Source organism: Prionailurus bengalensis, chromosome E3 (assembly GCF_016509475.1).
Source record: "Prionailurus bengalensis isolate Pbe53 chromosome E3, Fcat_Pben_1.1_paternal_pri, whole genome shotgun sequence".
Taxonomy (NCBI): Eukaryota; Metazoa; Chordata; class Mammalia; order Carnivora; family Felidae; genus Prionailurus; species Prionailurus bengalensis.
The window spans coordinates 31,694,136-31,718,489 of NC_057357.1; the positions used below are offsets into that span (position 1 = coordinate 31,694,136).

At 49.3% G+C, this 24,354-nt stretch overlaps 1 protein-coding gene and 1 long non-coding RNA gene across 3 annotated transcripts in view; one reads left to right on the forward strand and one right to left on the reverse strand.

The window, feature by feature from the left end:
- The window catches only part of SNX29 (sorting nexin 29), a 500,693-nt gene that overhangs the window by 344,328 nt on the left and 132,011 nt on the right, over window positions 1-24,354 (reverse strand). The window lies entirely within an intron of this gene.
- LOC122471655 lies at window positions 16,916-19,527 on the forward strand. The gene is made up of 2 exons (XR_006294230.1): window positions 16,916-17,243; window positions 18,048-19,527. It is a non-coding gene; the product is annotated as an uncharacterized LOC122471655 (long non-coding RNA).

The window sequence follows — 24,354 nt, forward strand, 5'->3', positions numbered from 1 at the left end:
TCAGACACCTCTTACACCTTCTGGCCAATCACCTGGTATGCCACTCACACTCGTGTTTTGAGCCTGGATGAGCTGCAGGGGGGGCTTTCTCCTTCCCGTCCAGTCCCTTTTCGTTAACTAACAGCTCTACGAAGATGCACTTCACATGCCAGGCAATTCACCTACTCCAAGCCAACAATAAATGATTTCTAGGGCCACCAGCCCCATCATCTGTCTTCAAGAACTTCCTCATCTCCCAAACCCACAGCCGTTAGCAGAGGGCTGGTGCCGAGGTCACCCCTAAAGTCCTCCTTCAGTTAGGACACCATCCCTGGAGACGCAGACCCTTTCCTGTGACCGTCCTCCCCAAGCGGTGCAGGGGGGAGGGCAGCGGCACGTCCCCACACAGCCTCCAGCCTGCCACGCTCAGCCTTTTCCAGCAATGATTCGGGGCAAGAATAAACCAGCCTTCCAGTAACCTGAACTCACTCACATCATTTTTCTGTGAATTCCTTTTATCTTCCAAAAGAGCTCTTCAGAGGGCAACCTACCAGAATGCATTGATAAGAATTTATGTTACAATCTAGTAACTCAAGGTGGTTCATTAAGAAAATTGTAGCAGCGAAGGTGAACTCAGGAATGCGCTCTACTGGCCTCACTGTGATGCAGGATGAAAAGAAGACACGAGCGGTCGCTCTCGAGGAGGAGAGCAGGAGAGTAATGCAGGTCAGGCCCTAAAAGGCACTGGCAGGGTCTCGGAGACCCCGTTCACCTGTGCTGCTGTCAGCTCTGTGTCCGGGCTTCATCCCAGGGTCCTGGGAGACCCCTCGGCCTCACCCGTTCAAAGAGGATTCCAGCCAGGATAAGGCGTGTAAGGAAAGGGACACTTCACATGCAGGAACACACAACACAAGGAACCACCTAGAGTTTAGAATCAAAGGGGGTTCAACTTCAGCTTCTGAGCCGCAGTTTCTGCATCTGAAAGGAGACTTCTCTCCTCATCTGCTGCTGTCTCCCCGAGGACCCCTCTCCCCACTGACTCTATGTGCTTAGGCATGTCTTCCCCAAGAGCCTCCTCCCGGATCCCTCCACCTTATGTACAAGCACTATGCGTCTCTTCATGGCCCTCACACAGCCCGCACGCTTCCTTCAGAGCGCGAGTCTGCTCGTAAGCAGACATTTGCTAAGGTGTATGTAAGGCAGGCAGGCACATGGCCTGCCTGCCCCACCGAGGCATGAGAAACGTCTGCCAGTTCATCACCGTCTCCCGGCGCCTGGCACCGCAGCTGGCACACCGGAGGAAATCAGGGACTTTATTTGTCGACGGAGAGGCGGTGCGCATGGTGGCTGACGGCCTGGACTCTACTGGAGAAATCCGCCGGCTTCTGCTCTACAGGGTGAGGCAGTCAATACCTCAGGCTCTGTGAGCCCGACGTTCTCTGCTGCCACCGCTCGGCTCTGCCGTGGCAATGCCAACACCACCATGCACGATCCAGAAATGCATGTGTCACAGCAGCACCGTGGGCCGCAGTTCGCCGGCCCCCGGTCTAGAGGCAGGGTCTGCACTCAAACCCCAGTTCAGCCACCCCCCAGCAGAAACACCTTAGACAACTCACTGAAACCCTCTCGGCCTCAGTCCCCTGTCAGATGGGATGGATGCTAGTATTTACCGCACTGAGCTCCGGGAGGATTCAGTGAGCACGCAGAATATAGTAAGCACTCAATAAACTGAGCTATGAGAGTCACAGGAGTCATCGTCAACGGTGGTAGCGACAAGAGAATCCCACCCTAAGCAGCTGGCAAGCGGTGGCTGCCACGCTGGTGGCCGCAATGACAAGGATGACGAAGCCAGCCCCAACAAGGAAAGAGGCAACCGGGGGAGCCCGGGGAAGGAAGGTGATTCCAAGACATCTACTTGGGTGCACAGAACCTCCATGACATCTGACACCTGCACAGTCCGGATGGCCAGACGGGTGGGGCTCACCACAGTCACCTCTGTGCAACCGACCCGCCTGCTTTCCTGGCAGAGATCAAACAAGCACCACCGGGTGACACAGCTCCGGACCGGCCAGGCAGCTGGTGCAGTCATGGGCCACCGCAACTGCATCTCTCAAGAGCCAGGGAGACCAGGAAAAAGGACAGGACGGTTTCCATTTCCAAATGAGGACAATGGCCAGGAAGTCAGTTTTCCTGGTCCAGCCAGCAAAGCTGAGACTTGATCACAGGGTCCCCACAATGTCAAAAATCCCTTTGGATGCAAATGAGACAGGCGTGGCACTAATGAGCCAAGGGGGAAGGTTCTAACACCAAGTAGCTGGTTCACCACCATCACAGATGACTGGCTGACCCCACAAACAGCAGGAGATCCATGCGGCAACCCCAAGCAAGGATGGAAACATTTTCATTGTTTAAAGTAAGGCTTTACCTAAATGTCCATCAACTGATGAATGCATAAAGAAATTGTGGTTTATATACACACTGGAGTACTATGTGGCAATGAGAAAGAATGAAATATGGCCCTTTGTAGCAACGTGGATGGAACTGGAGAGTGTGATGCTAAGTGAAATAAGCCATACAGAGAAAGACAGATACCATATGTTTTCACTCTTATGTGGATCCTGAGAAACTTAACAGAAACCCATGGGGGAGGGGAAGGAAAAAAAAAAAGAGGTTAGAGTGGGAGAGAGAGCCAAAGCATAAGAGACTCTTAAAAACTGAGAACTGAGGGTTGATGGGGGCTGGGAGGGAGGGGGGGATTGGTGATGGGCATTGAGGAGGGCATTTTTGGGGATGAGCACTGGGTGTTGTATGGAAACTAATTTGACAATAAATTTCATATAATAAAAAATAAATAAATAAAAATAAAATAAAAAAATAAAAAAAATAAAGTAAGGCTTTAGTTCTGTTTTGCACAATAAATATGGAAGTTGCCCCAACAGACCAATAATTGCAATTATTAAATTCACAGTGCTCAGCTGGATCAGAGATTCCCTGTAATCTTCCAATAAAGCTGTATCACATCCTCCTGATTTTAAACACATACATACTCACATGTACACAGACACCACACTCCGGATGTCTGAACCTATTGGTGGCAATTCTGAAAAGAAATAGGTGGGTCTCCAAGGGAGGAAGGGCACACAGAATTTTCTCAGCTTTGGGGCACCTTGGGGGGCTCAGTCGGCTGAGCATTCGACTCTTGATTTCGGCTCACATTATGATCCCAGGGTCGTGGGATTGAGCCCCGCATCCACACTCCGCACGGAGCCTGCTTAAGATTCTCTCTTTCTCTCTCTGCCCCTCTCCCCTGCTCACACTCACCCTCTAAAAATAAAATTTTTAAAATAAAAGAATGTTCTGTTTCTGCGAATTGCGCAACAATGTGCCCTCTTGCTAGGCCCCCAACAGACAGCAGTCCCCTGGGAAGCAGGTGGGAAAGACTGTGATGAAGAAAACTCCCAGACGACCTAGCTGCAAATGCACTGAGGGCCACACGCCTGCCCCCGGCACTCCAGTCTTGCCGGCACACTGTGAGATCGAGCTGTTGATGCCTGGGGCCTTGGCACACGCCAGCCCCCCTGGGCAGATGGCCCTTCCCTCACCGTTTCCCTAGCCAGTTCCTCCACTTTCAAGGCAGAGCTCCAAAGCCCCCTCTGGCCTTTGCCCTCCAGGAAGGCTTCCTCCTCCGTGCTGGCACACACCCTCCCCTTAACGCCTGAGAGCACTCCCAGCACGGCTTCTCCGCTGTTCTCTCCCGCTAGGCTAGATGCCCTTCCAACACCTATTCACCTCTGTATCCCAAGTACTCTGCTCAGCGCCTGGCACACAGTAGGCGCTCAGTAAACACTTATTTCATGAACGAATTAACGTGTGTGTTTCACTGAACCTCCTAAACACATTTTTAACCTTGAGCCGTATCTATACTGCCACTACTCTTGTTAAAAACAGCTGCTATCCGCTCGACATTTACCGCGTTAACTGTGGTGCTAAGCACTTTACGCACTTCTCCTACTCTTCTTCCAACAACCCTCCAGTCCACAGGGGGAGACAGGCCCCACGCAGGGGAGGCAGCGAGCCCAAAGTCATATGGCTCGGGTGAGGCAGTCAGCTGACCCTAGGCAGTCGGCCTCAAAGACCCCCCACTCTTAACCATTACTGGGCCAGGCCTGCACACGCATGAGTCATAGCCTATGGCACCTGTGCTAGGATTCCCTTAACGGTTTTAAGTCAACCCACGTTTTAACATCACCTTGTCCTAAGCAAGAGAATCTGCAACATCACACGTTTGGTGGGTTACGTTTTCTAAAAACCCAATATAATTACAGAAATAAAAAATATTTGTACAACTAGAGAAGCCCTCCTAGTTCCTTAACTGGACACCGCAGCCAGTGCCACAGCGCCCCCTCTGGCCGACCTGAGCACAGTCTAACTGGCAGTCTCAGGTGTAGAATTCGATTCTGGGGACACTCACTGAATCTAACCGGGACCGGCAGGGCACTGCGCTGGGCACGTGGGGGCCAGGGAGAAGGGATACACACGTGAACAGGATACAACTTCGGGGGGCAGTTCATGTTTCTGTTCACAGCAAGAACAGGACCTCCACAGATCCTCCTCCCACCCTATGCTCACCTGAGAGCTGACCCTACCTCACCTCCACAGACAGATAATTCGGAGCTGGCTAATCAGGGCTTCACTCTCCCCCAGTAACAGGGACTGACTCAGGGATGGGCACACATTTGGCCGGAGTATAAGCCAATGAGAGTCAAGCCTAAGATTTCTGTTTGACTACAAAGAGCTAAAGCTCTAGCCTGCCTGTTGGATATAAAAGTAAGAACATGGGAAGTCTGGGGCCCACACAGAAAGGGGAACAGAGGTGGACTCTGGGTCCAGCCATACCTGAAGACAAAATCTACCTGGTTCATGCAAGCCCACGAATCCCCTTTCTGCTCTAGCCAATGTGCATTAGATTTCCTGACACCGTCAAGAGCCCTAAATGACAGAGAACCCCTCCAGAAGTGCTCAGGGTGTCCAAGTCTCTTTTTATCATTTGAATGATAAAAACAGGCCTATGAAAGCAGGCCTATAAAAGACGGTGAGCTGAGTAAGCACTCAGAAACTACAGCATGGGCAATTTTTACTACCTTCGTCACTTTCCCCTTTCCTTAGGCGTACGCGAGCTGAGCAGAAACAGAAAATGACAGGCAAGTGACCTTTTCATGCCACTCAATCGCCAAAGGGCTCGACAGGCCACACACGTGCCACCTAACAGCTAGAAAGCGCGGTGCAACAAGGAAAAAGGTGTTTGTGGAGATGAGCATCACTCGAGCTACTCTACCCTTCAGGAAGATTACCTAGAGAAACCACGTTCGCAGGGCCGACTAAATGACAATGACTCGAAAGCCAAAACACAGGCCGACACGGTTATACTCCCTTCCCTGTAAAACCATACACGTAAAAAGTTATAACCTCTCCCTGAAAGTTGTGATCAATGTTCCTCAAAAGCCTCAACAGGACAGATTCTGGATTCATTCCACAGTGGCTGTGCAAATCCACGAATAGCTGTGGGAGCAGGCAGTCAAGAAAGCATGAATAAACACATTCCGTACAAATCTCACTGCCCAAGGAAGAAAATTCCATGATTAAAAACAAGCCAAATGCTCAGACTGCTCCCACAGCTTTTCCCATGCCAGCCCATTTTCAAGTGAGAAGTTGAAAAAAGACACAGATCATCATCCAGAAAGGAACATGGCCGTAAACAGTAGTGAATCTTCTCAAAGTCAGGACACGGGGCCAGAAGGGCAAATGTACTGGCTCAACTTCTGAAAGCCTCCAACCTACACAGCCCAGGGTGCCCAGGCACATCTTATAAATCTGTTAACGCAACTCTTCACTACCATACAGGTTTTCTGAAGCTGGCCAAACTAGGATCCTGTCAAACCACAAGTCACCATTAACTGGAAATTCTACTTCCCTGACTCCTCACAGTGGCCTCTATCATGGGACTCCTGGTAGTGTCGTCAGCCTAATTCCGTAGCTCACTCCCCTCCACATGGTCTCTTCTGGTCCCATGGGCCTTTTTTACTTTCCTCGAATACTTCCCATGCATTATTACCTCAGGACCTTTGCATATGTCCATCCCTCTAAGTCAAATCACCTGCCCCCAGATCTTGGGATAACTGGCTCTTTTTCTTCCTTCCAACCACCAAGAGGATTTCCTTAAGTAGGAAAGTGGTGGCCTTTTATCAGAGAATACTATGAAAAATTACATGCCACCAAACTGACAACCTGGAAGAAATGGACCAATTCCTAGATACCCACCCACTTCTAAAACTCAAGCAGGAAGAAATAGAAAACTTGAACAGACCCATAACCAGTGAAGAAATTGAATCCGTTATCAAAAATCTCCCAACAAATAAGAGTCCTGGACCAGATGACTTCCCAGGGGAACTCTACCAGACATTTAAAGCAGAGTTAATACCTATCTTTCTCAAGCTGTTCCAAAAAATAAAAACAGAAGGAAAGCTTCCAGACTCATTCTATGAAGCCAACATTACCTTGATTCCCAAACCAGACAGAGGGCCCACAAAAAAGGAGAATTATAGGCCAATATCCCTGATGAACATGGATGCAAAACTTCTCAACAAGATGCTAGCAAATCAAATTCAACAGCATATCAGAAGAATTATTCACCACGATCAAGTGGGATTCATTCCTGGGCTGCAGGGCTGGTTCGATATTCACAAATTAATGTGATAGATCACATTAATAAAAGAAAGGATAAGAACCATATGATCCTGTCAATGGATGCAGAAAAAACACTTGACAAAATACAGGATCCTTTCTTAAGAAAAACATTCAAGAAAGTCGGGATAGAAGGAACATACATAAACATTATAAAAGCCATATATGAAAAGCCCACAGCTAATATCATCCTCAATGGGGAAACACCGAGAGCTTTCCCCTCTGAGATCAGGAACACGACAGGGATGTTCACTCTCATGGCTGTTTTTTAACTAACGTAGTGTTGGAAGTGCTAGCATCGGCAATCAGACAACAAAAGGAAATAAAAGATATCAAAATTGGCAAAGAACTTAAACTTTCACTTTTTGCAGACGACAGGATACACTAAGTGGAAAACCGGAAAGACTCTACCAAGACGCTGCTAGAACTGATACATGAATTCAGCAAAGTCAAGGGGTACAAAGTCAGTCCACAGAAATCAGTTGCATTTCTGTACACCAATAATGAAACAAAAAGAACAAAGAGAAATCAAGAAATTGATCCCATTTACAAGTGCACTAAGAACCATAAAATACCTAGGAATAAACCTAACCAAGATGTAAAAGATCTATATTCTGAAAACTATAGAAAGCTTATGAAGGAAACTGAAGAAGACACAAAGAAATGGAAACACAGGGTCACCCGAGGGGCTCTGTCGGTTAAGCATCCAACTTCGGCTCAGGTCATGATCTCGCGGTCTGTGAGTTTGAGCGCCACATCAGACTCTGTAATCACAGCTTAGAGCCTGGAGCCTGCTTCGGATTCTGTGTCTCCCTCTCTCCCAGTCCCTCCCCCACTCAAGCTGTCTCTCTCAAAAACAAATACACATTTAAAAAAATATAACAACATTCCATGTTCACGGATTGAAAGAAAAATATTGTTAAAATGACAATACTACCCAAAGCAATCTACACATTCAATGCAGTCCCAATCAAAATTGCACCAGCATTCTTCTCCCAGCTAGAAAGAACAATCCTAAAATTTGTATGGAACCACAAAACACCCCGAATAGCCAAAGTAATATTGAAGAAGAAAACCAAAGCAGGAGGCATAACAATCCCAGACAGTATGGTACTGGCACAAAAAGAGACACACAGACCAATGGAATAGAATAGAGAACCCAGAATTGGACCCACAAATGTATGGCCAACTCATCTTTGACAAAGCAGGAAAGAGTATCCAATGGAAAAAAGTCTCTTTAGCAAATGGTGGTGGGAGACCTGGACAGCAACATGCAGAAGAATGAAACTACACCACATTCTTACATCACTCACAAAAATAAACTCAAAATGGATGAAAGACCTAAATGTGAGACAGGAAACCATCAAAACTCTGGAGGAGAAAGAGGGCAACAACCTCTTTGACCTCAGCCACAGCAATTTCTTGCCCGACACGTCTCCAAAAGCAAGGGAATTAAAAGCAAAAATGAACTATTGGGACCTCATGAAGATAAAAACCTTCTGCACTGCAAAGGAAACAACCAACAAAACTAAAAGGCAACTGACAGGATGGGAAAAGATATTTGCAAATGACATATCGATAAAAAGTTAGTATTCAAAATCTATAAAGAACTTAGGAAATCCAACACCCAAAGAACAAATAATCCAGTGAAGAAACAGGCATAAGACATGAATAGACACTTTGCCAAAGAAGACATCCAGATGGCCAACAGGCACATGAAAAGATGCTCAACATCACTCATCATCAGGGAAATGCAAATCAAAACCACACGGAGATACCTCCTCACACCGGTCAGAGTTGTTAAAATGAACAACTCAGGAAACAACAGATGCTGGCAAGGATGTGGAGAAACAGGAACCCTCTTGCACTGTTGGTGGGAATGCAAACTGGTGCAGCTGCTCTGGAAAACAGTGTGGAGGTTCCTCAAAACATTAAAAATAAAACCACCCTACAACCCAGCAATAGCACTACTAGGAATTTATCCAAAGGATACAGGAGTGCTGACTCATAGGGGCACTTGTACCCCAATGTTTACAGCAGTGCTTTCAACAATAGCCAAATTATGGAAAGAGCCTAAATGCCCATCCGTTGATGAATGGATACTACTTAGCAATGAAAAAGAATGAAATCATGCCATTTGCAGCAACGTGCATGGAACTGGAAGGTATTATGCTGAGTGAAATAAGTCAGTCAGAGAAAGATAGCACCTTTTCACTCATATGTGGAACTTGAGACACTTAACAGAAGACCATGGGGGATGGGAGGAGGAAAAAAATAGTTACAAACAGAGAGGGAGGGAGGAAAACATAAGAGACTCTTAAATATAGAGAACAAACGGAGGGTTCATGGGTGAGGGGCAGCAGAGAGGGGAAGTGGGTGATGGGCATTGAGGAGGGCACTTGTTGGGATGAGCGCTGGGTGTTGAATGTAAGCGATGAACCACAGGAATCTACCCCCCAAACCAAGAGCACACTGTATACGCTGTATGTTAGCCAATTCGGCAATAAATTATATTAAAAAACAAGCAAAACAAAGAGGTGGCTTCTCCCCAGATGTCCCCAACAGCTTCATCTCAACCATCTTTTATTGTCTTCTCGATACTTACACTATCCAAAATCTTACTTTTCCTATCATTCTTATTTCCCCTCTCCTCCCCATCCCAACCCGCTGCATCAACTCTGAACACATCTCTGCCTCATCCATACCCACCTGCCCTCCTGCTCCAGGGAACAGTACCTCCATCCACCAAGCTTGAAACAGTCTGTACGAACCTATCGTCTATTTCCTCCCACATCCAAGTTCTAAGGCAGGGAACAGTCTCCAGACCTGGTGAAGCATAAACTTTAGCTTTAGGAAATCCACGTCCTCCTGAAACCCTGCCCCAGACTAACACCCACTCTCAGGCAAGAAGCTTCTCCTCTCCTGGTCTCCCGCTGCTACCAGCCCCCTCCAACCCAGTCTCCCTGCTGCTCTCAATGAAAAACTTCTCTGATCATGGGAACTTTTCAGTTCAGCCTCCTCCAGGGACCCTCCACAACCTATAACACAACGAGCGAACCAGAAAGCACAGCACAGCAGACTTTCCATGACCTGGCCTCTGCCCAGGCCCCCAGACACACACCTTGTCCACGTGCCAACCCAGTCATCATCCCTCTAGATGCACCCTCGAGGTTCCCTCCACATGGAGGCCAGTCCCGGACCCTCTCAGCAGAGTGAGCCGATTCACTTGGGGGCTCCCATCAGCCACTTCAATCTCTCAGAACCACCAAGTAAGTTGTACAATCAACATGTTTGTCTGTCTCCCTGGGACCCCAAAGACAAGGATTTGGTCCTTGTCTCCCATTGGTATCACTGTCCAGCACAATGACCTGCATAGGGCAGGCATTTATTACGTGTCTGCATGTGGTGAACACTTACGACCCATCTCCTATGGGACGGTCCACAGGCCAAGCACTGGGGACCAAAATCAACAAGACAAATAAGGTTCCAATGCTCATGGAGCTTTCAGTCCAGTTGAGGGTTCTCCAACTACGGCCCGCAGGCCAAACCCATCATGCAGCTTGTTTTGTTACTACTCTAATAGCTGTAGTAAGAGGGCATGTACCTACCGCAAGTTTTACTGGAACACGGACATGCTCCTTCATTTAATCTTTGTGACTGCTTGCTTGCTAGGACAGCAGACTCTACTGGCCACAGCAGAGACCAACTAGCCTGCTAAGCTGAAAGTATTTACTTTCTGGCCCTTTACGGGAAAGGTCTGCTAACCCCTGGTCTATTTAGCAGAGCCAGGATGTCCTCGACAAGACCAACCAGCCAACCAAGCAAACGAGGATTTCAGGGGTCCAAGTGCTAAAAAAATAAATAACTAAGTCAGGTCCTTGGATAGAATGAGTAGGAAGGTACACAGGTGAGGTTCACCCACCCCCCCTGCCTGAGGTGGTACCATCACACGGAGCCTGGGTATCCACCGAGATCTGGGGAAAAGAGTATTCCAGGAGAGCAACAAGCAAGTGCAAAGCCAGATAACTGCATCGAGCCCGGCATTTCAGTCACGGCTCAGCAGAAAACAGAACACAAGGGGGAAACCACGGGGTTTAATCAAGAAACTCTTTACACGGGCAAAGTGAAGAGAAACCAACAAGGGACGGTGACTGACTCAGGAGCTGGCGATGGGAGGAAGCCACCCAGCCCACACTTCTCCAGGCCCGAAGGTCAGAGGGAGGCAGCAGTTACCAGAACCCAGCAGGACACAGGCCAACACCTAAGGTCCTGTGATCTCCAAGACAGGAACACGGCCACCACCAACATGAGGCCTGGCAGGGAGGGGGCCAGAGGACTAAATGCTCGCCCCTTCCCTGCCTTCCTCGGGCCACCGCCTCCCATCCACCAAGCAGACCAAACCCTCCCTGCAAGGTGTGGGGAAAAGGAGCCCAGTGATGGAGTCCATCAAGGTGCATTTCCCGGGGTACAAAACGAGGTAGAGAAGGGAGGATGTTACATCCAGAGGAGAAGACGTCATCTCTATGGCATCGCCTTACCCACATGAAGGTGAAAACGTGGCTCCACAGGCCATCGGTGGAGACAATGTCTCCAACATCACAGGATGTCGAGAGGTACCAGAGAGACATATTCTTCGGGAGGACGAAGGGTTAGGCGAACGAAAGATCAACTTTTTCCTACTGCTCTGTCAAAAAGGCCATCGGGTGTGTACCCTGCTCGGCTGGAATGTGTCCACCTTCCTGAGAGGGACCGGGAAAGCGGAGGACAGTTTGCCTTTCTCCAAATCACATGCACGTTAGCTGTTCTCTGTGCGAGCTCAGAGACAAAAGCATTCACCTCTCTGCCACGTGGGACCCGCAAGGGAAAGGCCACCATCTTCCTTTCCCCACAGTGATGTTCTGGAAAGAATAAACGGGGAGTGGCACAGCACTCAGATCACCAAGTCATCCTCTACGTGCTCAACAAAGAGTAGCCGTTAGTAAACCTGCACTGTTTTGCTTCAAATCCCCACGTAATTTTCCCACCTTTTTCCTTAGGATACGATCCACGACTCACTCTTTGAAAATGTGTACGTCTGTAGTTTGTCAATATGCCCAAGTATATATACCACCAACTCGTATTCCCGAACATTTTCATCCACCCCCCAAAGAAACTCTGTATCCATTAGCGGTCATTCCCAACGGCCCCCCAACCCCCTCCCCAACAACCAGCCGTCTACTTTCTGTCTCCACCAATTTGCCTATTCTTGACATTATCTTTAAATGGAATTGTAAAAGCTCTAAGTTATCATTAAATGCTTTGAGACATCTTGCTGGCTAGGACCCTTCAAAGTTGGTGGGCCGAGCAGGCCACATGAACCCTCTGCTTGTGTATCTCAGGAGGAAGACACAGAGGCTGAAATAGGCTGTGAATCCAAAACAGGTGAAAGCCAAGCATACTCCACCCAGACAAGTTTCTTCATGTTAAGACTGGACACTTGTCCCTACCATGGCCACCTGCAGGGTGAACACAGTGAGGAAGGGACATGAGGCGGTCCTTGGGGGCTGGTGGGACGCTCAACGCGACCAACGCCTTGACCTAAAGACCGGGCCTGCTCATCGTGACCACCTCGGCGCTCCTCCCAGCTCTGGTCAAGCTCATCATCCCCACGCGGCCTTAGAACCGTTTGTCAGAGATGTTTGGCTAGCCTGCCCTTTCTGGAAAGGACTTGTCTCAGGGTTCAAAGAGACACGAAAGGTAAAGAACAGATTTTCCCTAAAGAACCAACTCCAATCAGAAGTGGATACCGGGACGTGGGATTACGAGGAATCTGGAGTTCATCCGCGACTCCAGAGATTGAGGACTCAGGTCTGTCACGAGCGAGGGATGTGGGAGTAGTTGCAGACTCCGTGTACTTTCATCCCCCGAACATGCGCATCAGGGGCAAGGAGGCCAGTGCCCGCGAGGAGTGAGCTCACCAGTCGGTGCAGACTTCCATCCTCCTCCCGCCAGTGAGGTCATCTCCTCTAACACTCCACCGTGTCTCCAAAGAGATACAGTCTCCGGTTTGCCGAAAATTCGCCATCTTTGGGGATGTACGTTTCCTGAGAAACCTCGGAAGCCACAGCCCGGCACGTGAAGCGGCTGGGGGTCTCCAGGCCCTCTTGCATCTGCCCCACGCCGGGCCCTCAGATCGCCGGCCATTCGCTCTCGCCTCCTTTCCGAGAGGCGGCCAAACCCACCGCGAGCTGAGCCACCGTCTCTGGACAGGCGGGGAACGCAGCCAGCTGCCCCATAATGCTCTGCAGGCTCTGCCGGGAACCGGGGTGTAGGCAGGACCGGGCCTTAACCTCGCAGGGGGTCGCCACACACTTGTAGACACGACAACCACCCCTGGGAGCCGAAGAGGCCTTCCGTTGGACCAGTGTCCCTGGCAGAGGCCACCCGTGGCTTCATTCGTCGTAGTTGCTGAGACAGGGAACAAGAAGGGCTCTCCACAGACACCCACGCATGAGTCTCCCTGCCGGGAGGACGGACAGGACCCAGCAGGTGCTGCCAACACGCCCTCCACCCACTCCCCGGGAAGAAGGGAACGACTCAACTGCACAAGCACAGAGGACTTGTTTTCAGGGGAGAGTCAGTGTCAACAACTCACTGGGGAAGTAGGTCAAAGTTCACGATCTTGTGGCCAAGAACCACACACTGAGCACAAGGCTAAGGGCTCCATTTCTTTTCATCCCCATACTCCGCCTTACAAAGGAAGGAGCAGGCTCCGAGGGGCCCAAGGTCACACGGCACGAAGTGAAGGAAGGGGACTCCACACAGGTCAGTCGGACTCTCGAGCACACGTCACATCGTGCCCGTGGGCACGGGTCCCTTCCTCGTAGCGGTGTCACCACGAGGGCAGGGGAGGCCACCGGGCTCACGATCACTCAGTGCCTTCATGCTGGTGTGGCCACTCCAGAAGGGCAACCAAAGTCCCGGGTTCACTTCGCTCTCAGCGCTCAACCAGCTCAGTCCACCCTTTCATTTTCCATCAAAGCACAGAGCCAATGTCTACGCCAAGGCCACCGGAGAGGTCTGGTGTCCTCCACCCCACCACCAACCCCTCCCCTGTACCTGTTAGGGACAGTCCTTGGCTCACCTTGTTCTTCTGCTCCCAAGAAAATAAACACTCAGGAGCTCTGGGTGTCAGCGGTTCCCAGAGGCTTGCTAAATCCTACGTGTTCTGAATTCACCGACTTAACACGATATTTTTCTCTCCACAGAATGTACAGAATATTCCAAGCACTCGCAGACACATAATTATACTGTCCCAACCTTTCTCACCAAAGTCCCTTCCTCCCGGACGGAGTTTTCTCCTCTGATCGGCACTGTTACAGCAGGCACCAGAGCGGCCTGCAGAGGAGGGAGTGGTCAGACAGCAGCAAAAGGACAGGGGCATCCAGCGGGCTGTCATAGGTGAAAGGACAGGGGGATGGGGAGCAGGATGAAAGAAGACAAGCCTTAGTCGAACTTCATTCATTCACTCCTCAAATATTCAAGGTGCCCAGCATCTGCTGCGTGAGGTGTGGGGTTCAGGTTGGAAGAGTCAGAGCCGAGACAAAGAGCCAGGACCCTCCTTCTCATGGGAGTCTGAGTCCCGCAGCAGACAGACCATCATCAGAGAGGCCCCACATATGTAATTAGAAGCTCACAGTCGGGGCTATGAACAAAAACCTGCCAGAATCCACACAAGCACAGCCTGTTCCATCCTGAGGGTCTCAGCGGGGAGGGCACGGCTGCCCCAGCAAAGCCCCTCAGGTCTGGAGGTTTCCAACTCCAAAAGCCCACGTTTTTTCTCCTTCTCTGGGCGATTACAGGAAGGATGCCGCCAAACTCCCCCTGAAATACATCTTCTTCCAGCGTTTTCCGAATTCTTTAAAGGAAGAGCAAAAGAGAGAGCCAAACTTCCAATTACTTAAGTGTCAAAACCTGCAAAAATAAAATAGGACTCCGCATCTAATTGTTCTTAATGCTTTAATAGAACGTTCCCCAATAAAACACCACCTAGCAGTTTAACCTCCGAAGCGAGAGGAAACCGTCTCCATAACTCAGACTCGAAGAAGGTAAAAGAACAGAACTGGAACGCATCAGACAAATTGCTGCCTGTTTTTCTTCAATTTACAGCCCCACGATCGGTCTTCCTGTCAACATGTCTTGCTATATAAAACTTTCCGGGAAAGCTGCATTCTCAAGTTCTCCGTGAAGATTCAGGGAAAAGCAATACAGGGGACGGTCGCCAGAAAGAAGCTTTAAGCCTGCGTCACACGTAGCAGGAGAGTGGCCGAGGGGTTGAGAGGGGCAGCCAGACAGAAGCTTCAGAACCAGGCGCTATTTTGGGACTACGAAAATGCAGGAGGCGACCCCCTTTCAACCATCGTTATCCTGGACTGCAAACAGCCAGGGTTGGGACAAAAACGAATCACAACGTTGCAAGAGACCCACTGTGACTCTCACACGGTGCTAAAACCACCCTGATGACCGTGAAGAGGGATGTCAAGGGCACCTGACAACAGAGTCGGGAGGCAGACACAGGTTCAAACCCCAGCCCCGTCTCTGTGTAGGTGTGTGAGCTTGGCCTCCCTCCTGTAAACGGAGAAGCACAGGACCCGACTCACTGGCTGCTGTGAGGAATAGCTGAGCTGACAGACCAAACAATCCCTGGGGCACAGAAAACACTTCGGAAAAGGGGGGGAAGAAAAGTAGTTAAAAAACACGTTTCAGCTCCGGTTAACGGACAGCATCTGTTCAGGGAGCTGTGGCCACGTTCGTTCATCTCCAGGCCGGACACAGTCAGCAGTTACAGTGGCCCTTGTGCGGCACAGAAAGAGCCCGGGGAAGGCCCTGCTGGCCGCTGCTCTGGAGGTGCTGGCTCGCCCCACCTTCTGCAGGAGCAACTTGAGGTCCTCAGAAGGGAGGCACCTGGGGCTTGCAGCACACAACCTGCAGGCTCCCCCAACAGTCCTCCTGTGAAGCCCGGGGCGCAACCCGTCAGGCCGCACGGTCTGCTCTCCGGATACCGGGAGGCCAAACCTTGAAATGACCACCTGTCGGGGTCCTGACTTCCTAGTCTGTAACCCGGTTTCCCAGCCCGAATGTGGGAGGGGAGGATTCAAAATCTCATTTGGGACCTCCTCTTAATGGGAGAGAGTTACAGAAACCAACGATGCTACTCTGCGTGGCCTACAGAGTATTATTCTGTAAATAATAACTATGATATGTTATAAGGTAATTATGTTTATAATATATAAAATTATATTGATATAAAAACAGTATTATATAAATAGTAACTATAATATATTGCCAGATAAATATATTTATAATATATAAAATAATACACTATTATGTAAATAATAATTAGCATGGCTTTTTCTGAGGGCCTGACCTACCTGTGCCAACATTATGAGTACCAAAAAAAAAAAAAAAGACAAAGGGAAGGCCAACTCCCTTTACGAGTCCTCCCTACAAGAGGTGAGTGCTCCTGGCTCCCAGGCCACACAGTGCAAAAGCGCTGTGCTCAATAATCGTCCACTCATGTAACAAGTGCTGGCTGAACGGCTCAAGTGCCAGGCACTGGGGGAACAGAACACCCTAGCGGGCCTGGGCCGAGCCCTAGGTGGCAGACATCTGTGAGTGGAAGGAGGTCTACATCAAACAAGAACACTAAGAAATGTCCAAGGACAGGCAGTGTGAAGAAGTTTAAAACCAGGAGGGAGTTTGACCTCAGCCATGGCAAATTCTTACCAGACACGTCACCAAAGGCCCGAAAACAAAAGCAAAAATGAACGATTGTGACTTCATCAAAATAAAACGCTTCTGCACAGGGAACAATCAACAAAACCAAAAGGCAGACTCGAGCATGGGAGAAGACATGTTAAAAAGACTTATCTGATAAAGGGTTAGTATCCAAAATCTACAAATAATTTACCAAACTCGACACCCAAAAAACAAACAACCCAGTTAAGAAATGGGCAGAAGACATCAACAGACACTTTTGCAAAGACGACATCCAGATGGCTAATAGACACATGATAAGATGCTCAACGTCACTCACCATCAGGAAATACAAATCAAAACCATGATTAGATACCACCTCACACCTGTCAAAATGGCTAAAATTAACACAAGAAACAACAGGTGTTGGTGAGGCTATGAAGAAAGGGGAACCTCTTGCACGGCTGGGAGGAATGCAAACTGGCAAAGAGTGTGGAGGTTCTTCAAAAAAAACCTGAAAATAGAACTACCCTATAATCCAGCAACTACGCCATCAGGTATTTGCCTAACGGATACAAAAATACAGAGTTGCACCCCGGTGTTTACAGCAGCGTGAACAAAAGCCAAACTACGCACCGGGCCACCATGTCCATCAACTGATGAAGGGATAAAGAAGATGCGGGATGTATACATACACAGACTATACAGGGGAATATCACTCGGCCATTGAAAAGAATGAAATCTTGCCCTCTGCAATGACGGAGCTAGAGTATACGATGTGAAGCAAAGTAAGTCTGTCAGACAAAGATAAATACCGCATGATTTCACTCTTACCTTGAACTTAAGAAACAAAACACGCGGACATACGGGAGGGCGTAGGAAACAAACCAGGAGAGACTTCAAGATGGAGAACAAAGGGAGTTGAAGGATGGGGGTGCGTGGGGATGGGCTAGAAGGGGGAGGAGCTCTAAGGAGGCCCTTGTGGTGAGGAGCACTGGGTGTTGCGTGTAAATAATGAATCAATCAGTTCTACTCCTGAAACCAATATTACCCTTACATTAACTGTAGTTTAAATAAAATTTTGAAAAAAAAAAAACACAATAAGAAAGCATAAGACCAGGAGAGAGGGAGAGAAGAGGTTAGGAAAGCGAGATATGCCTGCTTAGACAAGGCTGCCCTCTCTTCAGAAACCAGGAAGAGCAGCGGCCGTGCCAAGACCTAGGGGGGGCAACGTTCCAGGCAGAAGAAACAGCAAAGACAGCAAAGACAGCAAAGACAGCAGGCAGGCTCAAGCCAGATCGTGCAGGGTTTGCAGGCCACGGTAAGGAGGCAAGGTTTTTTTTCCTGAGTGCACAGAGTTTGAATCAGGAGAATGGCATGAGCAGATTTACACTTTTGAAAGTAAAATCAGAATAGATTCAACGAAGTCACTGTAAGAATTTGAGACAACCAGTATCTTTGAATTTAGAAACTAGAGGATACCAAGAGATCACTGGCATTTGTATTAAATGCAACTAATAGCGCTGCATATGGTTATGTTTCTCCCTCCGAGTCCTTATCTGTTAGAGATGTATATATAACCCGTTTTACAGGTGACATGGTATCTAGAATTTAAAGTACTCCAGCACAACCCCAAGCAGTCAGTGAGGAGGAACGGGCAAGACAAGAGTGACAGCATGTGAGTAACTGCTGGGCACCTGGGTGGTAGGTTTGACTCTTCTAAGTATTTGAAAAATGCCTCCATAAAAAAGTTAAGAAACATGAGCAAGCAGATATCCCAAGTTTCACCGTACAGCCTTGTGGCAGAGAAAGGCAGAGCCCTCTTGGCTCGGTTCAGATCCTCTGAAAGCCAAGGCCACGTCCCGATGAGCAGCCCACCCGGGCAGAAAATCCCCGCCACATCTCCCCCCACCACCCCAACCCTGGCCACAACCGCAGTGCATCCCTCTGCAAAACAAAACAAAACAAACAAAAAAAAAAAAACCACATCTCTTGACCAGTTGAACAATTTCCAACTCAGATAAAAGAGTCAAAACAGAGGAGCCTCAACATGCACAAAGGAGCCCAAATCACAAGCTGTGACCGCCCTGGTGACCCAGGGGCAACCTCCTCCTTGTGGGCTTAGGGCCTGCTGACGTGACGACCACCGTCATCACAAAGGGGTGCAGGACCGCACACCCGACTTCGGGATGTGATCACGGGGCAGTGATGAGCTCGGCAGCTGGGGCCTCACACCGTCACGGGCACAGGGCTGTAACGTTTCCATGCTGCCTCACTCTCCCAAAGACCAGGCACTAGGAAGGGTGCTCAGGCAGGAAATGCACATCGCAGAGAAAACACTGGGGCAGCAATGACCCAGGTGGGAGATGGTCTTCTGCCTGGAGGAGCTCCTCAAGTCCTTCATCTACGGCTTGTTCAGGCTCCCCTCACCCCCAGGAAATGGTGTCCGCTGGGCAGACAGACCCTAATCCAGTGCGGGGCAAGCAGCACCACACCCCTCAGTGCTGACCCACCATGGTCTCACCCACCATGTCTTCTCTCTGGAAACACCAGCCCTACCTAGACGTGGCCACTGCCACCTCCTGCCCGAATGGCTCCAGTCTACACTCAGACCTCTAAGACCGGCCTTGTCCCATCCAGTCCTCCAGAGGGCCTGGGACAGGGAACGACACACAAAACAGACCTGATCAATTACTCTCCTTCTTAAGGGCCTTGGCCAGTTCCCCACCGTTCACAGAACCAGGGCCAAACTCCTCACTGGGACCTTGGGAATCTGTCTCCAGTTTGCTCTTCCAGAACCTTCCGTAGTCATTCCCCAAACACACGCTGGACTCTAGCAGTCCGCGCTGTGGCCATCCCAAGCTACCTGCAGCTTTCTTCAACCTAACAGCCGTGTCTGTGCCTCTCTCCCCTTACAGCGACTCTTCTCCCTGCCCAGCATGCCATTCTGTGACCTTCTGGAACACAGAGACCACGTCTGTCACACTTGGATCCCTGGAATCTAGACACCAGAAAACAAGCTAAGATGGTCATCAAGATGATGGGAGAATACAGATTCCTTTGCCAAAGACACCCTGCCACGTTTCTTTATCCCATCATCTCCTTCAATCCTTGCCATCATGCGTGAAAATGCTCTAGATTATCACCCTTTTATAGACTTTTAAAAATTGAGGCTCACAGAGGTAAAGTGACTTTACCCAAGGTCACATGGCTAGTGCACTAAGCCGGTGCTTAGTACAAAGATTTGAGCCAAGGTCTGACTCAAAAGCCATTCTGCTCAGCACCTTGGGGGCAAGTGAATATACCACTGACCCCGGAAAGCAACCTCACCGTTGTATGTAACAAAAGTGACCTTTTCCAACGCAGGAGGCCTACACGCAAGGCACTGAGCACAGACCACAATCTGCCCTCCGAAATATCAACTCTTCCCTTCCACAGTCTGTCTGGGGTGACGAGGTACCCTACTAAAAACAAGTATTTTTCACCATCCCTAACAGAAATAGTTCAGGCCACTTAAATATAAGAAACTTTTCTGAGTGGTGGGTGACCTCCTTAAAACAAGTCAGAACGGTTTTGTTTTTTTCCCCCTTCCCCTGCTTCATCCTTCCTGCTGCACAGAATGCAGATATAACGGCTAGGGATCCAGCAGCCTTCTTAGACCATGACAGGACCTTAGAAAGGTAAGCCAAACTCAGCAGAGCAATATAAAGGAAACTGATACCCACTCGCTCTTTCAAGAAATTTCTGGGCTCTATCACGTGCCAGGCTTTGTGCAGGCCCCTAAGAAAGATCAGTCAACAAAGGAGACCGAGGTCCCTGCCCTCACGAGGCTTGCAACTTAAGGGGAAAAAAGGAGCCAGAGTGCACATCGTAACAGAGCTAGGGGGAATAAAAACCAAGTAAGGGGGACTGAGAAGACAGGGAAGGAGAGGGATCCCACTGGGAAATTTGACAGACAAATGTTTTTAGTCCATGAAGAGAAAAACACGATCCAAAAAGACGCCCTTAACTTAGCGCTCGGTGAAGCCCCCTGGGTTCACCATCGAGTGGAGAAGAGGTGTAGAGGCCACGTGTGGTTTCAGCCCCACGAGGCAGCAGCAACAAGGCGCAACCGGACTGAAAGGCCAACCTCTTTCCACTCTAGGTAATCATTTACAACGTGTCTTTTCAGCATGGTTCTCGATGGAGTTTTATTAAAGCTCAGGAGGTGGTGTTCCGGGACCCCCGCCCTCCAACTGCGCGGCCCTGCTCTCCGTGAGGCTGCATTTGGAGCACTGGAGACAGACCATGTTTGAAGAAACAGTTCTCCCGCTTGAAAGGTTTCTGCGAGGGTCGTTGGGCCACAGGAGGCGTGTGGCGGGAGGGGAGCGTCTCACGCGTCTGTACATTGTGTCTGGGACCCAGCACGAACTCAGTTGACTGAGCAAATAAGCTCCGCCACCTTCCACAAGCCCTCGACTTGACGGATGTCGCTCTTTAAACCGCATTCCTGCCGCTGCCAAGAATATCTCCCCTCTGCTGAGCTTCCTGTTGTTCCCCTCCCCGGCTCCAAAATAACAAGGCGCTGCTTGGCAGTGATGTCACTGTCACTGTCACCGCCTGCAGGGCATCCACATGCCAGCTATATTTAAGACCCAGGCTTCACGCGCGGGGACATGGAAATTGCCACCTCGTGAACCATACCGGAAAGGCAAGGCTTGAAAATTTCTCTACGGATAACCAGGTTACAAACTCTGCCTCTCCCCAGGCAAACAGGCCAGGGTGTTCAACTGAGCACAGGGGTCCAGCTTCTGGGGTCAGCCAGGTCCGACTGGGGCCTTTCAACCACTTCCCTCGAGTAGCACAGACGCTGACACTCGCTCGGGGGAGCCACTCTCTCTTCCAATTGTTCTCCCTTCCCCGGCTCTGCTTCGGTTTCCCCTCAAAACCCTTCCGTTATTTTTATTGACTCCTCCAGACTTCTCTACTGACTTCTCATCAGAAAATACAGCAAATGGAACGTTAATGAATGGTAAACGCGTTCCCCTCCTCCGTGGATAATCATCGTGACCTTTTAATCAGAGTTCTATCACAGTTACTGGTTTGGGTAATTTTTTTTTTTTTATCTCCCGCTCCTGTGCTCTGATGGGGAATGTGATGGGCTGCAACAATGTTTCAGACACAACCTTCTCCCCGTTCCCCCCCCTCCCCCCGCCCCGGCAGCTGCGGGTTTTTTCTGCATCTTGATGAACCGCCCAAATCCATGTTTGGTGCACATTTTGCGGGGAACATCTGGCACCGACCGCTAATGGCGCTAATGCCTAGCCGTTCAACGTGGGCACGTGCTGCAAAATGCAGCTGTTCGTGCAAATATACCTTGCTGCTTCCTCCCCCTAAAAATTTTAGTTCATCAACAAAACCGGAGTCTTTGATTGGGTTCTAGAAGCTTTAGAGAAAATAAACAAGCACGTGGCTTTCTCCCTTGTACGTGATTTTGCTCTAACAGATGCCACGATGCTCCAGTTCCTCTCTTCCGGTCCCTGATTTTCATACGGAAAAAGTGTCTAGGAAACTCACATGGGTCATGGCATTGTGAAAGGAGGGTGAAAGCACCTTTAGGACCGTCCACCTCGCACGGTGTTTGGGAAGGTTGTCTCATCATTTTTGGTTCAGGTGTTAACACGTTTGGCTTCTTCATTTTTCTGTCTGGGGAAAGGATGATCCCCATGTCTCTACTTCCTAAAGAAAAACCAGCTGGAAAATCATCCGTGCCAAATACACCTTCAACTTCTGCACTCTGAGAAGCAGGAGCTGAGAGGAGAAGGTTATTAAACCGGCTGAAGCTCTCTGGGTGGATCCTCCTGCCTCACCCTGGAGCCAGAGCAACCCAGGACTGGGGCCATTAACACATTCCTATCCTTTGCCCAGCGATCCTTTTCCTGCCCATACACACAGAGGAAAGAAGTTGAGAGAGGCGAAAACAAGTGAGACACAAGGCTATAATCTCAGAAAACCAGAAGCAGCCGAACACTGGCCCATGTGGAAACTATTTGGTCAGATATGGCGGCCTCCTTTACAGCCTTCACAAAGGACAAAGAGGCAGGCCCTCCACCTATCACCAAGGGGCTATCAGGTGACACCTCTTTCCCGGGAAGGACTTTGGCCCTATGGAGCAAGGGCCTTTACAGATACCTTCTAACATCGAAACTCAGCTTCTAGAAGTCTAGATTAAGGACTTTAAAGAGCTTTACCAAAAAACACATTAGTAGAAATCCTACTCCTACAGTGGAGGGGGGTGGTGTGGGTGTTGGAAAAGAGTGGAGAGAAATGGTTAAGGAAATAGTGTGAGAAACAAGGCCAAAGCCAAACAGACTTCCACACGGCCTCTGAAAGGGATGCCCACAGAAGTGAACAGCGTGAGGAAACCTGCATGATGGGATGCTAATTGCTTTTCAGAGCAGACCAACTTGCAGATTCAGAACGATCTGAATTATGTAAAATGAATACATACATAAGATGAATTGGGATAAAGGCCTCATCAGTAATAAATAAAAGACATGAACGGTAATTGCGTCCAGAGGATTTTCTTCTTTAAACCTCTCTTAGTCTCAGACTTAAGGACTACCATTTGTACATTTTTATATTCTTGGGGGAGGGGGAGATCTCTAAACATAATTTGAAGTCTACAGAGAAGCGCAAGAAAATGTTATTAAAAAATGCACGCACACACTGATGGTGGTAGAACCAGGTACAAATCGTACTGAAATGGACTAAGAGGGGAGAACATCGTTAGGCTGGTGTCGGGAGATTTGGGATGCTCTTTTCCATTTCAGCATATGGTACTTTTACAATTTAAAGGTGATTTAAAAAAAAAAAAAAGCATGGAAACCAGAGCTTTCTCAAGAACTCTCCAGCTGCCTAGTCACGGCAGAATCCTGCCCTGGCATCCCACCTGCATGCATCTGAACATGAAAGCATCCAATTCCACATCAAAGGAGCAAATCAAGCCGCAGGATGCTGGGCTCATGCTAAAAGCTCAAATGCAGATCCTTCAAAACCCACCAAAAGCAAACCTACATGGTATTCTCATCATTAGCTTAAAAATAAAAGCAAAAGCAAAAATGGCAAATGGGAATGGTAAATCATTCTTGTAGTGGATCAAAGTATTCTAGTTTTCAAACTGCAAACAAGAGGTGCCTGGGTGGCTCAGTCAGTTGAGCGGCCGACTTCGGCTCAGGTCATGATCTCACGGTTCGTGAGTTCGAGCCCCGTATGCGGCTCTGGGCTGACAGCTCAGAGCCTGGAGCCTGCTTTGGATTCTGTGTCTCCTTCTGTCTCCCCCTGCCCCTCCCCAACCCCTGCTCTCTCTCTCTCTCTCTCTCTCTCTCTCTCTCTCTCTCTCTCAAAATTAAATAAACATTAAAAAAAAACAAAAAACCGGGGCGCCTGGGTGGCGCAGTCGGTTAAGCGTCCGACTTCAGCCAGGTCACGATCTCGCGGTCCGGGAGTTCGAGCCCCGCGTCAGGCTCTGGGCTGATGGCTCAGAGCCTGGAGCCTGTTTCCGATTCTGTGTCTCCCTCTCTCTCTGCCCCTCCCCCGTTCATGCTCTGTCTCTCTCTGTCCCAAAAATAAATAAATAAATAAATAAAAAACAAAAAACCTGCAAACAAAACTAACTCCCGCTTTGGCACTGAAAGAAACAAAAAAAACAATCACAAGAGCCTTGAGCTTTCTACAAGCCCAGGTGGTTTCAGAGAACTGCCCCTTTCACATCCCTACTGCTTAGAGTGTGGGTCAGGAACCCAAGGCATCAACAGCACCAGGAGCTTGTGAGAGACACCTGCTGACAGGCCCCACCCAGCCACGATCGCCATGGGTACTGGTGGAGACATTCGGGTTTGAGGAAGGCTGCTCTAAACC